Here is a 15,745-nt window from a genome sequence, read left to right on the forward strand (position 1 = left end):
ATACGCCCCGGCAGCTGGCCCTTTTCCGGCTATATAAGCCGGGCCTTTTTATAATACTAAAAAGAGAAAGAAATTATGAAAAAAGAAGTAAAATAAAATAATTATTACAATAAAAATAATATAATACATAACAACAGAAATAAAAATAATAACAATAATAAAATAAAAGTAAAAAATGTAATGTAATGAACTTAAAAATATAGGTATCTATAATCATTGTAAAGTCTCAAGTCAAATTAGTTTGTAAGTTTCTTTTTCACACAAACCACACCATATACGACAACAGAACATATGCGCACGCCACAGTTTATTCTTTGTAATTCTGCCTGGTTGAGGGGAGGTTAACTCAACGGTACAGTGTTAAATGTTCGCGCATTCGGCGCTACCAATGTGTGAAGAGGAGGACACACGGACGGACTTTCTTTGAACTCGTTAGTGCATTTTACATTGCTTTTGAAAAGGTAGAGTCTTTTTGTTATCAATTTAAATTTAAATTACAAAGCACGACTTGAGCTAAGATAACTTTGTGCGGTGGCATAGCTTGTGACCAGAATGAGTCACGCCAATTTTCTGGTTTTTATCCAGTTCATTCTCATCGAATGTATCTTTCCTGGGTTTGCAGCTGGGTGATTGTCAGTCGATGGCAAGGGCTCTCTACAATGCCTTTTTTGGTGATAGCATATCAATGTATGTTTTAAAAAGAAGCTGCTTTAAAAATAATCATGACGCTGTAATGAAGGCATTTCACTATTCCACTTTGGTAGCTAATAGCAATCAATATATTATAAGACAAGTTAAGTTAAGCGTATAAATAGATGGCCAGGGTTTTCATCGAAGTAAATACTTGACTCACTCTTGATAAACTGGAAAAAAGACTAAATGGCAGCATCTTGCCCCTTCTGAAGTTAACTCAAGGCATCTATTTTTGAGATGGTATTACTGAACACGTCCTTTGGGGTGTAAGTGATTTAGTTTGCCAAGATGATAGCTATTCAATGTGGTGGTCAATATCCCAGAAATTAAAAATATATGAAAATCGCAGACTTTACTTAGTCTACAACTTTCACATATTTTTAAGGACTGCTTAGCCGTAGGGTGGTGAAATTTATGTTAAGTTTTAGTTAATATTCCCTGTGGAATTTTCCTACTCAACCCGTGACAATTTTTAAGCTTAGATATAATAGTTACATCTCTTCAAACTTCATTTTCATCGATAACTCGTGAAAACCCACCTTGAGGGAATAAGCTACTCTAGAGGCTAACACGTTCCTGCAACCTCAAAACCCCAACTCCTGCGCAAGAAAATATGCGGATCGCTCTATCTTATATGTAGTTAAGAGGTGACTGCTTTAGCTTCAGCGTTTTAAGTGTTAATAATTTACGAATTTACCGTGATGCAGGGTTAAGTTTTAATGGTTTAATGTCCACTGAAGTTGCTCATGAAAGAAGATTAAGTTGGAAATGCGCTGCGGGCTTAAAAGGCAATTTACCCATTGATGCGAGAGCGTTCATTTTTCGTGTAATATTGGCCAATAATGCGACAGCAAGGTAAACTTTAAAAACTTACTTATTTATTTTAACTTTTTTACCTGCAATTCTCCAATACCCCTTAAAAGCGTTTCCAGTTGTAGTTAATTTTTGATGATACCCTTGCTTTAAAAGGTGTTTCTGGTTTTACCTACTAATTTATCTCCCCTTACCTTACTATGGAGCATGTAAGTTTACATTTTCATTTGCCGCTTTTGTACCTATTTGATATGAATATATTATGCTATCATTTTTGCCCGCAGTAAAAAGTTCGTTTTAAAGAGACTTCTTCTTCTATTATTCAGTGGAAATGTGGGATCAACCTTGTATCAAAAGTAAAGCTCTTTCCTCTTTCACGATTTTATTCATCATTTTAGCTATTTGCTGTGCTTGCGCGTTTTTTTAGAATGCTAGCTCTGAAAGATATAGAATGTAATACCGATTTTTTTGTCAGCAGTGGTTGAAGTGCAATATTTTTTACGACGAGGAACGTATTTTAACATTTCATGTAAATAGTATTTACTACGCTTCATGGAGGAACTTAATTAATGTAATGATTATTTTCTTGCCTCATGCCTTACCTATGTAGAGATTTGCCTTTTTTTCACTGCGCCACAACCCTTCATGTTTGTTTAGCAGTATAAGTACAGCATTATTTATTACTGATATTCAAGAAAAGTTTTACAAAATTTAGCCGGTAATTACCAAAAAATAAATTTGCTGAAAAAAAAAAACGGATTGAATTCTAAAAAAATCGATGCTTTCCTGAAAATTAAAAGAAAGTATTATTAAATTATTTTGCACAAATTTTGTTCCTGCCAAACTTTACTAGTTTTTTGTCTAGATCCGCTGAATTTACTGAATATGTTCTTAGCCCGTGAATATCTATACTTTCCAATATTAGGCATAGGCATAGGTTTCCCCTCAATATGTAGGGTGTTTGCGGGGTAGAGAAATATGTCACGTAGAGAACGAGTGTAGAGTGTCGCGTAGTGTAAAGAACGCGTCGAGGGGTGGGATACTGCTAGGAGGTTTGAGGTCAAAGTCATGTGTATGTATTGAGGGTGTTACTTCTGGTGGGGACGTAATGAAAAAGTTCCTGGGGGGGGGGGGGGGTTGGAAGAGACGCCGGGGCTCGGATCAGGTATGATGGAAGCTTCTTATAACAACCTTTGCGCATTTTCCGTCCAACTAATCCAACTGACTTCAATAACTGTAACAATTTGCTAATTAAAAAAGAGAGTGGTGACTTGTGATAAATAAAGAACTTAATATTAGTGTTTTTTGAATAAAACCTTTCATATTCCCATCATAATCAAATGTATCCTTCATGAGCTTGAATAAAAATCTGGATTTTCCAATGCAATCTTCGAGAAAACTAGCAAAAATATTTGTCGTTTTATCATCTTTTATTGAAGAATTTAAATTAAAAAAGCATTTTTTTTAATTATATCGGAAATTGTGATTTCCCTCTTCGGAGAATCTCTTTGATATTGATAAATATTTCCTAATTTCTTGGTAGATTATGCATATATATATTTTGAATACGTAAAATAATTTTGAAATATGAATAGCTAAATAATTTGAAGGGATGAAACATAGATTTCCCTCGCCCTTATAGGAGCAGGAAGGGACTGGGTTGTGCGGAGAAATGTGTGTCAGGGTACACGTTGAAGGGTGAGGCATAGCAAGGGGGTTGACGTACCAAGTCGTGGATGTGTGTTGAGGGTGGTACTTAAGAAGGGGACAGGGTCTCAGGGGAGTGTGGGGGGGTGAGGGGGCTTAGGACGGGATATGATGGATTGGCAGCAGAGGTGTTGTATAGAGGGTGGTGCTGTGTGTGAAGAAAAAAAATAGCGCAACATTTCTCTCGTAATGGTGCCAAAGGTGTGTGAAGGACGGTCGATGGAAGAAGTATCTCCTCTCATGAGAGAGAGGGAGGACGTTAGGGCAGCGTATTCGTTGAGGAGATTGGCAAGGGAGGGGAGGTCGCCTTTTCTTCAGGAAAAATATTATTTTTTCTTATTTCTCCCCTTCTTCTTTGGGGGGGGGGGGAATTGGTGGGAGAAAAATGGACGGTAGGTCAAGGGGATAATAGATAAAAGAGGCTGAGGGGGAAGGTGGAGGAAGACGTGAGTGTTGCACCCCCTGCCCTTCGCCTTTTGTAGATCTGGTGGAAATTTGATTGATTTATGGCGTCCATTCCTCGCGGCGTGGAAGAGGGCGCCCCGCAATCTCACCCACCCCGGAGATTGTATCTCCCTCTTGTGTGTGTTCCTTTCATTGGATCGTAACAAGGAAATCGATTGACGTCGCTCTGCCTTCTATACACGTATTAAATGTGTACTCATTCGTAAAGTGCCCACAAAGGGAACGGGAACAAGGATATGAAACACATAAAATTTGGCAAATACAAACGTAATAGCTTGACAGTTTGAAGAAGGCCGTTTCCGAACCGAAAAAAAGGATCGATGGAATCTGAAATGTAACCGATTGCCATCAGCATTTTTTATCTCTTACCTACTGAAAATTAATATCGTTTGCTGAGAAAATAATATTTTTGGCCTACTCATTTTAGCAATCTACCAGGAGATGGTGTTATTTATTGCTGTTAAAGTTTTTTTTTCTTTCAGTTTCCACAGAATGGTACACACTTCCATTCACTCAGTTGTTAGACTTAATGTAATTAAATGTCAAGTGCCTTAAGGTTTGATTAGGCAAGGAATATTTTGGGAATTATTGGAATTTTTTAATGCATATATCTCGAAGTTTGACAAGTTTTTAATTGTCTTCGTAATACATGGATTTAAGAAGTATGTTGACATAGGTCTTCCTGGAAAACATTGCGCTTTGAATAAATTGAAAGAGGTAAAAAATACTCATTCCTCTAACCACATATTTCTTTTGCACCAGAGACAAGCGTAACAGTAATTTAATCCACGCCCTTATCATCGAATTCCCGACTAGAGCTAAATTTATTTTATATTTATTTTATTTATTTTAATAAAGAGATACATATACAGCAATACTGCCAATTAAAAGTGCACTTATAACAACAAATATGAAATAATTAAAGAATAATTATTTGTTACAAATTTAAATAGAATAAAAAAGAAAAACAAACATTTACCCGGCTATCTTGTCATTTATGCGATAAATATGTTAATGCCCGATGAGTAAAATTTTTGAGTGTCAGACCAAACGGATCAATATCACCGGGTAGAGTATTTTATAAAAGGGAAAGCCTTAAGAAAAGTGAGCGCTTAATTACAGATAGCCTGGGTGTAAGAATGTGGAGTAAATAAGTAGATCGGGTGTGGCGGGAAGGTACTCTAATTTTGAGGAAGGAAACAATGTCAGGACTGTCGAAATGGGAATTAAGGGTATTATAAATGAATTTGATGTCTGATTGAAGTCGGAGAAGGAATAGACTAGGGACGGATAAAGAGGATAAAACTGCACTAATAGGTGACTCGCGGAGATTTGAGTTTCTAAATTTTACAATTTTTGCAAAAAAAAGTTGTAACACTGTTAAGGGTGGCAAGATTAGTGGGAGCAGACATTGACCAAATTGGGGAGCAATAGTTGATCACCGGAAGAACTATGGTTGAGAAGTAGGATTGGAGTGCCTTAGTACTGGAGATATCCGTGAACCGGTAGAGTAGTCCTAAGAGTGACATGGCTCTAGATTTGACCGCATGAATGTGTTCAAAGAACAGAAGTTTTTGGTCCACAATAATTCCAAGATCTTTCATGGATGACACACGATTAAGAGGCAAGGTGTTAATAGCATAATCAAAAAGGATAGGAGTTTTCTTCGCAGATATTGTCATTGTGGTGCACATTTTAAAGTTCAATGGCAGCCTCCAGAGTATGCACCATTCTGTGGTCTTTTTTACGGCATCCTGTAGCATATTACAGTCTGCGAGATTATTTATCTTTTTAAATAGTTTGCAGTCATCAGCATAGAGTAATTTATTGACTTGGGAAGAACGGACAATGGGGGCAAGGTCATAAATAAATAGGTTGAAGAGGTAAGGTCCAAGAACGCTACCTTGAGGCACTCCGGAGGTAACGTTAGACCAGGAAGATGAGATACCAGCGAGTATTACTCTTTGGGATCTGTCACGGAGGAATTGGAAATTGGAAGTTATAGACAATAAACCTCGTAAAAATATTTCTTAGACCTCTTAGAAAGGTAGTTAATAACTGTGATGCCAAAACCAGTCAAAAAAATTACATTTTTACCATGTAGATCTGGTTAGATGTGTTTCCAGATAAATGAGTGATGAACTTAGAGCAGCTAATTGAAAGTTCATATATTTTTTCATTTTTGAATTGCTATGATAATTGCAAACTTAAAAAAGTGTTGATATATTTATTTTTCCTGAATTTAGTATAGTTTTTATCAAAGTTGTACGAAATTTTTGTTCTATAAAATTTAAGTAAAGCGGCATTGATTGCTAATCAATGCCACTGAACTACAAATATAACCCCATTAATGTCTTTTTGTTTTTGACCACTCAAAGGTAAAAATCCAAAACCCAATCTCCTAAGTTCTGATTGCAAGAAGAAGATATTTCCCATAATTAGAGTTTTTCTGAAGTTGCGGACCGTAAATTGGGAAAACGTAGTACTTCTGCAATATTTCATTGAAATACATCAAATAGTGTTAAGAATTATTGATTACCTGCTTTTTAAGAGACAACCTAGACACTACCTTGTCCTTCACTTTCTTGCTAACCTATCATTCCTCAGGGAGATTCTTTTTGTCCGTAACTGCTTCTATATTTCTTATTTCCTATTTTAATTGCACTCCGTCTTCACTGAGATCTTTCACATTATTTCTCATCAAGTGTATTGGCAGTTCATTTGAATGAAATACATAAGTCACGGTTGCAAAGTAAGTAATAATGGAAACTTATTGGCATTTTGATGTGTTGTTGTTTTATACTGGACATGGTAGGTAATTAGTTTCATTTATTACAAACGGCAGATAATAAAACTACCATTACATGGTATTAAGCTATTTCCATTCCCATTTATTCCATATTCATTGTTCCTCCAGCTCTTAGTTTTTGTAAATGGTCTCGTCAGTAGGTAATGAAGTGGTTCGTAATAACGATAAAAATTATATTATGTTGCGTGAGCTTGGTACACTGGATGTGTTTCAGTCTTATTGATGTGAAGGCAAAGGGTAGAAATGCTCCTTTTTGAGAAATCATAACTGAAGCATTGAATAAATCATGGGGAGGGTAATTTCACGTGTGAAATTGATTTCATCAACGTGAACGTGAAGAGTGTGGCTGGAAATTTAGCCTGAGTCACCGTTGTGCGGTCTTCTATCACCCCAAATGGAAAAGCATGCGCATCATTCTGAGGAAATCAATGGTTGATGAAGCTATAGTTCGAGATGAGGGGGAAAGAATGATGAACCTCATTCTGATGGCCTCAGCCGAAATTTATTGCGTCACTTTCAGTGACAATGTGGGCGTGATATTAAATCGCCGTGAGCTCATAAATCCTGTGTCCAAGGAAATTTATTGTGCGAAGATCACGAAGGAAATCGTTTGTATTGACCCGGTTTAGGCCGTTCAAAATAATACAATTTTCGGAAGCTACGTGGAATCTGAGTGTGCAAATCTTTTGACTTTAGTTCTGTTATATATATTTTTGCAATCGATTTCATGAATTGTATTACGGGGATCAAGTTGGTATGAGGGTTTCTCAACCCGAGGGCCATGGTTAACATCTCGGTGGTGGTCAGAGATATACCCGATTTCGGATTCTTTGAAGTTACAGGATTTCATCCGTCAAATTGGAAGTTAAGCCTTGGTCCCGTAGTTGTCTTTCGGTTACTTAAAGGTAATGTTAACATCGGGTTTCTCTCAATTCTTCCCATTGGTATGCATAATAATAGCTGCTGGTGTCCTCTCCCAATATCTACTAACCTACTTTATATGGTATGATTTTTGGGCACCTTTGAACTATACTCTTTTAACGAAAACGTGGCCTCGGTTTTTTCATGGCCTTTTCCCTGAAAATTGTCTGGGATAGATTCCTGAAGATCCCTCTATCGTTGTGATAGAGAACTACATCTTAAAAACAACTGAGTAACGTTGCTCTATGTGGTTGCATTTTATTGAAACCCAGAATAGTCTACTCTTAAAACTACGGGTTATTCGACTAATTTTTAGCATAAATGATTCGTAGTGAGTTCGTATAATGATAGGTAAGAACTCAGTGCAATATACACGAATTAGGCAAATTCCGTCCATATTAGGGCCTTAATTGGTTGTTTGCTCGTAGATGGTGAAAATATGTGGATATATTTTTCACTGTTTTAAACGAGTAACCTTTTTAATGACATCACATGATTCGAGAAATAGCTTCGAGAAGTCAGATGTCGTAACTGCCAGATTAAGAGGGGAAGTCCACACGGAATACTGCATTAAATTTTCTGTCGTAGGCACACGAAGTAATATATCGTAAGCGTCTTATCGACTCTTACACTCGAAGAGTCTCACTTTAATTACCTTACTACAATCATGGTTTATGAATAAAATATGCTATTTTATCCAAGGTTATATGTTCACAATGAGATTCAAAGATTTTTAGGCGGTTTCAACGACTTTTAGGTACTGATAAAACTATTTTGCCATAAAATTAATATATTTTACTTCTAAATCAAATCCGTACATAAAAAAATCTATTGAAATTATTGATTTATCGTTTGTGTGATTATTTTACCTTTTATCCCTTTCCGATAAAATCTGAGCTTAAGCCATTCTTATGCAGTAAAAACTATTTTATTACAGTTTGAAATAATCTATCCGTTTTGGAAAAAAACATTTTTACTCACTGGTGAGTGGAAATCATAAAGGCAGCCGTAGTTGTAAATTTGAGAGACGTTTTGAGTACGATAGTGTTTTGGGAGATTTCCTCCCCTGAAAAATGAAATAGTAGAATGGGTAGTCAACATGCGCTTCAAAATTCATTGCAGTGTACTGTCCCATCTAAGATAGACGCGATGTCCGATTTTTTCTATCGCTCTGTTGACTAAATCCCTCGCAAGAATTTATGGCCCGCAAATAATGAAAAAGATACCCGAGCCGTGGATCGTCGAGGACACGGTTCGCCTGCGCCCCTTCAGTCCGTGAATCCTTTCCGTCTACTCTGCTACCTGTTGTGTAATCCGACAATGCCCATCAAAAAGACCATTAAAATTTTAAATGGCCCGGCGAAGCAAATACCGGCGGGTCGGCCGTAGAGGCAGAGTGGTTAGTTGGGACGGGGGAAGGGGAGGGAGGAAGACAAGGCAGGTTATCGCAGAAGGGTGGTTTTTGATGGAAAAGGGATGAGCTTGAGTATGGAGGTATTAGCAAGGATGCTTTTTTTCCTGAAATTGCGGCATGGGCGGAATTTTTGCGGTACTAGTGGATTCCTGCCCCTCCCTCAAACATAAATGGTAATTTATCTGTAAAAAAGTACGGAATATTTGCATTTTAATACAGTGAGAACAAAAACATGAGAAGTTTAAACAAATTTTGGTATGAGATAGTCATAAAAAGTTGTTTTCCAAGGCGAATTTAAGCGGACTATTTAGTAACACTTAAGAGGCAATGAAATAGTAGAATGGGTAGTCAACATGCGCTTCAAAATTCATTGCAGTGTACTGTCCCATCTAAGATAGACGCGATGTCCGATTTTTTCTATCGCTCTGTTGACTAAATCCCTCGCAAGAATGAGAAGTTTAAACAAATTTTGGTATGAGATAGTCATAAAAAGTTGTTTTCCAAGGCGAATTTAAGCGGACTATTTAGTAACACTTAAGAGGCAATGGAATACCCCCGTTTCAGCAGGGGAGATTTCCATATAAGCCCTAAATCCCCCGTAGGATTGATGCACCCCCTCCCCAACATAAATCTCTAAACTTCTTGCATGAAAAGCGGTCATGGAGTGAGTAGGTACATACGTAACTGGCAACTGGAGTGGTGAAGGAAGCTGTCAAAGCACGAGCTAAACAATTTAGTTGCTCATTGAGTTTATAATATATGAGGGCCGTTTTCTTTTCAACTTCGAATGGGTTATGAACAGAAGCCGAAGTGATCTATTAAAAATTATTTCATTGCTAAACGTTGGGCACACTTGTGGTATCCTTTTGACATAATAACCTCAGCGATTGAGGAATTGGTCGTGCCTGTGGACAAGTTTTACTACATCCCCTTCATATGATGTTGCCGCCAATGACTTTCTACGAATTTTTCCTTTGCCCTGGAGCTAATCGCCCGTTTGCAGACGCTTCCCTCCCAGCCACATATTCATTTTAGCGTAAAAATGGAAGTGATACGGCACTTTGTCGACATTGCACGGCGGGTGATCGAAAATGTCCCATTGAAGTTGCTCAAGGAGCAGTAAAGCTGCATCAGCGCTGAGATGATGGGCGTTGCCATGGATCAGAACACTTCCACAAGTCAGCAAGTCTCTTTTTTTTTAATTTGAATGGAAGTAATGTCTCACACTGTTTCACACTTTAGCCACAGTGTATTAAAAAATTCTCTTTTATGGGCATTAAGGTCAAAACATGCCAATGCTGAAGCCGTTCGGTCTATTTTCTGAATGTCCCTCTGGATTGCACACTTGGCGGGAGAATTAATTGAGACAGTGTAGTTTATTAGATTGATACTAACTTTAAACTAACTATTTATGACCAGGAATGACTTCAGGGTATGGTAAGGAGGAGGGCGCATTGCCCGCTTGTCGCTTAGTGTTTTTGATGAGCAATCGGAGGTTGAAAATAAAACCGTCCTCGTAAATGAGTTGCTTATTTAACCCTCTATTTCGTCTTCACAAATTTCCGTGGAAAATATAAGCATTTTATCCGCTCCTACATTGGGCAGTTAATTTCGCAATTTTTTATATTTTTATTCCCACCCAATGAAAGCGATAGAGATAAAATGACTAAAACATCATCGCAAACAAACCAAAAATTAATATTGTTCGTTCCTCTAGCTAGACAGTTACTTTCTCGATCGGCTGCAAACCTCAAACTGATAATACGTTGCGGGCTTCAGCAAAGAGAGAGACAGATGGTGTGGTAAAGCTAGTCTTTCACATATTAGATTTACTAAACTTTGAATGGGGCAATGAAATTTATTGCTTTTTGCCCGTATTTAGGCGAGTAAAAGTCTCATCTGAGCAAGGGGTGTAGTAAATTTGTCCGAGGGCGAAATTGAGTGAGTTTCACGAACAGGAATTGCCTCGAAAAAAAAGAGGACGGTTGGGAATAGGATTTGAGACATTGTCAAACGATCAATCTTTTGTTTTTTGTTCAGCCCGTTCAATTCCTATACACGAGAAATCACGTTCACGAGAGGAGGGGAAAGCCGGCGTTGAATCCCTCACAAAAGAGAAAGGTCGATTGGGGGAAAAAATCACGGGCCACCTGCGCCATCCTCTTGATCTCGAGATCACGGAGTGAGAGAAAGAGAGAGAGAGGACGAGTTGCTGTTGTCCCTGGAGTGAACACGGGTGATTTTTTACCAATTCGCCGCCCTTCGTTGCACGCCTCTCTCGATTCTGTCATTTTTTCGCATGCAGCGGTACTTCTGCGAGACTTGCATCGAAAGTAGTGCTCTTCAGAGTGAACGCGTGCACTCCGTCTCTTGGGATTGGTGAAAGGGAAGTACAGGAATGGAAAATGCGTGAGAAATATTGATGTAGCCGTTGCCGGAGCCAGGAGCGTTAAAAATATAAATTAAAATCCCTGTAAAAGATGCTTGTAGCTTACTTGCTGCGTCATGAATTAGTGAAATTCCAGGTATTGTAAAAAAACAAGCTAAACTATATGCCTTCTAACAAGCTAACTATATGACTGCATGGATAAACATCTTAATCCTCGAGTAAGTAAAATGTCAAAGTTGTCCAGTAATTTTTTTACGAATATGTTCTTCGAATATGATGCGAATTTCTTCTTGCTTAATAGCAAAGTGTCATCATTACTTTTATTTCCAGCAGAGTTTCTTGAGAGGTAAAGGAATCAAACTTTGCAAATATGAATTTTATTGCGGATCTAATTTACGCTTCGTATTTCAATGTGCAAACTCGTCGGAAATGTCGCGTCGTAACCGTATGGAAACCACTTGGCAACCACTTGGAAGTGGACCACTTTGAAATGACCACTTGAAAACTCTTGGAAATACATTGTTTCGAATACATATGGCAACACAGGCGTAAATGTTGCTAAGTATAAGTCGAGCCAAGGGTTCAGTTTTCAGGATGTTGATCGGTGGAATATGACGATAAAATTTCTTTTTCTGGAGAATTGAAGTGAAATAGTTGACAATTAGTATAAACAGTCGAAAAGTTTAATCTACAGGTGTGTTCATTCTATTTTTGGTTTCAGTTCTGTGGTCTCTCTTGGCATGTGTATAATTATATACATAATGGATCACTTTAAGGAGATCAGTTTTATATGAAAGTGAATGCTAAAATGAGTGGAATAACTATATGGAGTGTTATATGGAGGATTAGAGTGAACTATCGTTTTGGGTTTTGTAGAAAATGGAGGTTGTAGACGAAGCCAAAACATTGAGCCGATGAAAAGAGAAGTTTTGCAATAGATCGAAGCCTGTCACGTGAACAGCGGTGACATGCATGGATTTTCATGGCAAAAATTACCCTGGATTGGGAAACAAACCACGGACCACCAGGCAACTGCACAGATCGCTACGCTATCCAGGGACTTGTATTCCTCCGGAAATTTTACCAAGGCTGATTTTACTTGATGTTCGTCTTCGATTCTCGGTCAAGGGATTTTTTTTCTTTTGAAAAACTGAAGTTCTTCATATCTTTCTTTCGATGTCGTTTTCCAAATGAATCCTTAGTGAATACAGCAGCATCGTCCTTGCGATCGTGAGGTAAGCGCTGCCTTTCGGAGCCGGGCCCCGCGGTCGAGAGGAGGGGCATTATGAGTGGGAGGGCGGAGAGAGAGATATTGAGGTGGCGAGATGAAAAAAAGGAGGAGGGGGAATTTATGAAGGTGAGTGCAGCATCGAAGCGAGAGAGAGCTTTTGGGAGGTAATTGGTGGCGAGAGGAGTCAAAGTGAGAGCGATGGAGAGATTAATGTCGTGCGAGGGTCAAAGGTTTACTGCCCAGCCATCCATCCACGCGCCCAGAGTCATCGGCCTCTCTCTTCTGTCCGCCCCGCCGCGACGAAAACTGACACGCTCGCCAAACGCTATTCGCCGATTTATTTCCAAAACCGCTAATTATATCCCCGCTATTTATTTCTGCCGTGCCTGCATGTATCCATTGCATGTGCGATCATAAATTTTAGCATGTAAATATTTTTAACGCGATTGAAAAGAGGCTAGCAAGTTCGAAAAAAATCTATATTCTTCAATTGGGAATAAGTTATCTTCCAGCATATAAAATATCAAATATCCATTATAAAATAGTTCCTGTTCCGTGTTACATTAATTCATAGTTGGAATTCATAGATTCATTATGCCCATTTTTGGTAGGTATCTATGCAAGGAATGATCGTAATCACGATAATGCATGATTTGTAGCGGAAAATATTTGTAATTTGTCATGTATGTAAGCGGTTTCATTAATTTTTTAAATCTCCAGTGTGGACTTTTCGCTTTATTATAACTCATTTTAATATTATAATGTAGTCATAGAGCTTATTCATAGAGAGGAAGAAATAGTTACCCTAAGAGGGATTTCCATTTAATAATCTGAATAATTTTTAATATAGCCATCATTACTCTGAAAAGGAAAGAAGTGTGCCCCATTTAATCAGTGCGAAACAAAGAGTAATAATAACGCTTTCAATTATATTATTATAAGATTTTGCATGCATTGATTTTTTCAGGCCTATTAGGCGATTTTCAGGCGATTTTGTTAATTTGGGAACTCCCCCTGGAGTTTGTCAATGAAAAATGGTTAATTCGCCAAATGGTTATTATTCATTATTATTACATGCACTGGCTATAGTTTAATTTAACAATATTTCATGGGATTTCAACTTAAAACAATGCTAAAAGTGAGTGGTCGGATCGATAAAAATAGTTCGGAAATTTACCGGAAATAAGGATGAAGATAAAGAGGAAGAATAATGTCGGGGTGGCAACAAATGTGAAAAGCTTTGTATGATCTTAGGTTTTCCCGGCGTATCAGTTGCAGAAAAGTTTATCGGAAAACCCGTGAAAAGCTTTGTTTCCGAATAGGGGAGTCGCTGTGATGGGCTATTTAGTTTCCACTCATGAAGCTACCAAATGTAGTGACATCAGCGTCGGCAACTACTGAGTAGTGATAAACGTTTGAAGTGTCCTCAGCGAGACCTAACTGTTTTCACAGCTATTTTCTCTCGAGTGAGAACTGGTAATCAGAGTTTTTATTTTCACCGAAATGCGTCCAAGGTCATAAAACAAAGATAGTGTGGGCGCAGCGTGACTTATTTTTGTCTTCCTTCTTTACGCTTCGGTCATCACATTTTCGATTTCAAATTTTTCTCCTGCTAATGGCATCGGAAGGCCTCACGAAAAGCTACCTACGTAAATAAAAGCGGACGAATCATTTGAAAAAATAGAAAGGGATCCATTGGCGCCGTCGTTTCGGCGCTGCTGATTTAGTGCGAGCGTAAATCTCAATCAAGGGAAGATTCTTTCCCTCCCTAAATTCTCCGTCAGCCGCCAGCACCCCCTATTGTCCGTGGTGCGATCCATTTGCATCGGCCCTGCGAGTTCGATACAAGTTACTTCAGAATGATCCTTCCGAAGGGTGTGTTTTTTTTTCTCGAAATAGCTTTGCCTTACCCTTAAGTCTTGTCGTGATAAACGCACATGGAATGCGTCGTAAAGTTTTGGGGGTGGTCAATGGAGACAGGGAACTTTACCCTATTAGTGTGTCGATTTTATCGAAGATGTTGTTTTAGTAAGTTTTTTGTCCTCTTGTGTGACTTATTCCATTCAGGATTGTGGGCATATGTATTTTAATTTTTTAAATGCCTCAATCTTTAATGACTTGATTTGTACTCATGTTCTCCATCTTTTCTTCTGTGACATAAGCTCATTATACGATGTGGGATTAGTTTTCTGTGATTTTAATAAAAAAAAATTTCATATAATTTTTTCCGTGGCCATGATAAAAAGCCTCAGCATATTGGACAAACTAAAGTCTTCTCATCATCAACTTTTGTCGAATTTCGGAAAGAAAATTAAGCTCTGACATTTCCCATAAACACAATCATCTTCGCTGACTCATCTTTTGAGTTGGCACTTTTTCAAATCAAAGGGGATTATGGAAATTTTCGGGGATTATAATGCGAAAGTCTTCCTAACAAGGAAAGGCTAAAGAGTTAAACTTAGCCTTTGACATGCATGCGAGGAGTTGCAGACGAAGGAATAGCACTCCAAATTTTGTCAACAGTATCTCATATGTATGAATTGCCATGACAAAAAATTCCCCTGGACCGGGAATCGAACCACGGACATCTGGCTTTACAGCCCATTGCGTAGACCACTTCGCTATTCAGGTTTCTTAGTTCCCATGGCAATTGTTCCCAGGGCCATGGTACTAGATGTAGGCCCTCTTGGTCCTACAAGGATGGTAATACGAGGGAGAAAGGACTTCCAAGAAGCCACAACCGGTTGATAGCCTCAAACCTGCGCTAAAGCTGCTCAAAGCGGTATGTCGTTAAAAGGAGTGACACCAATTTCGAACATTGTCGTACCGCGATTTCCATCAATCAGTTCTTGGCCAGTTAAAACATTTCTATGGATCCTCAGCCTCCTTATTCACTCGCCTTCCGTGTCCATATGGATTATTTTTGCTCCCAAGATTGAAATGTCATCTCAAGGGACATCATTTACAGAAAATTGGAGAATATTGAAACAGCCGTAACCGACCAGCTGAAGGCTCTCCCAATATCGCGATTCCTGCATGGCTATGAGGAATGAAAGAATCCTCTCCAGTGCTGTGTGGATTCCAAAGGTATTTGCTTTGAAGGAGACAGTGTAAAATTCCAATTGCACTAGAGCAGGAAATATAGGCAAAAAAGTCTCATTACTTAATTTACACATCTACACACGTGGAATTTTGTTTATTTTATGCACAGTTTTCTCCACATCATGGAATTAAATTTTATTTTTTTTTCACACGGTAAGACCTTTCACGTAAGATAATGATACCTTTATGAGTGTTAAGTAG

The sequence above is a fragment of the Ischnura elegans genome, chromosome 2, assembly GCF_921293095.1.
Source record: "Ischnura elegans chromosome 2, ioIscEleg1.1, whole genome shotgun sequence".
NCBI classification, from domain to species: domain Eukaryota; kingdom Metazoa; phylum Arthropoda; class Insecta; order Odonata; family Coenagrionidae; genus Ischnura; species Ischnura elegans.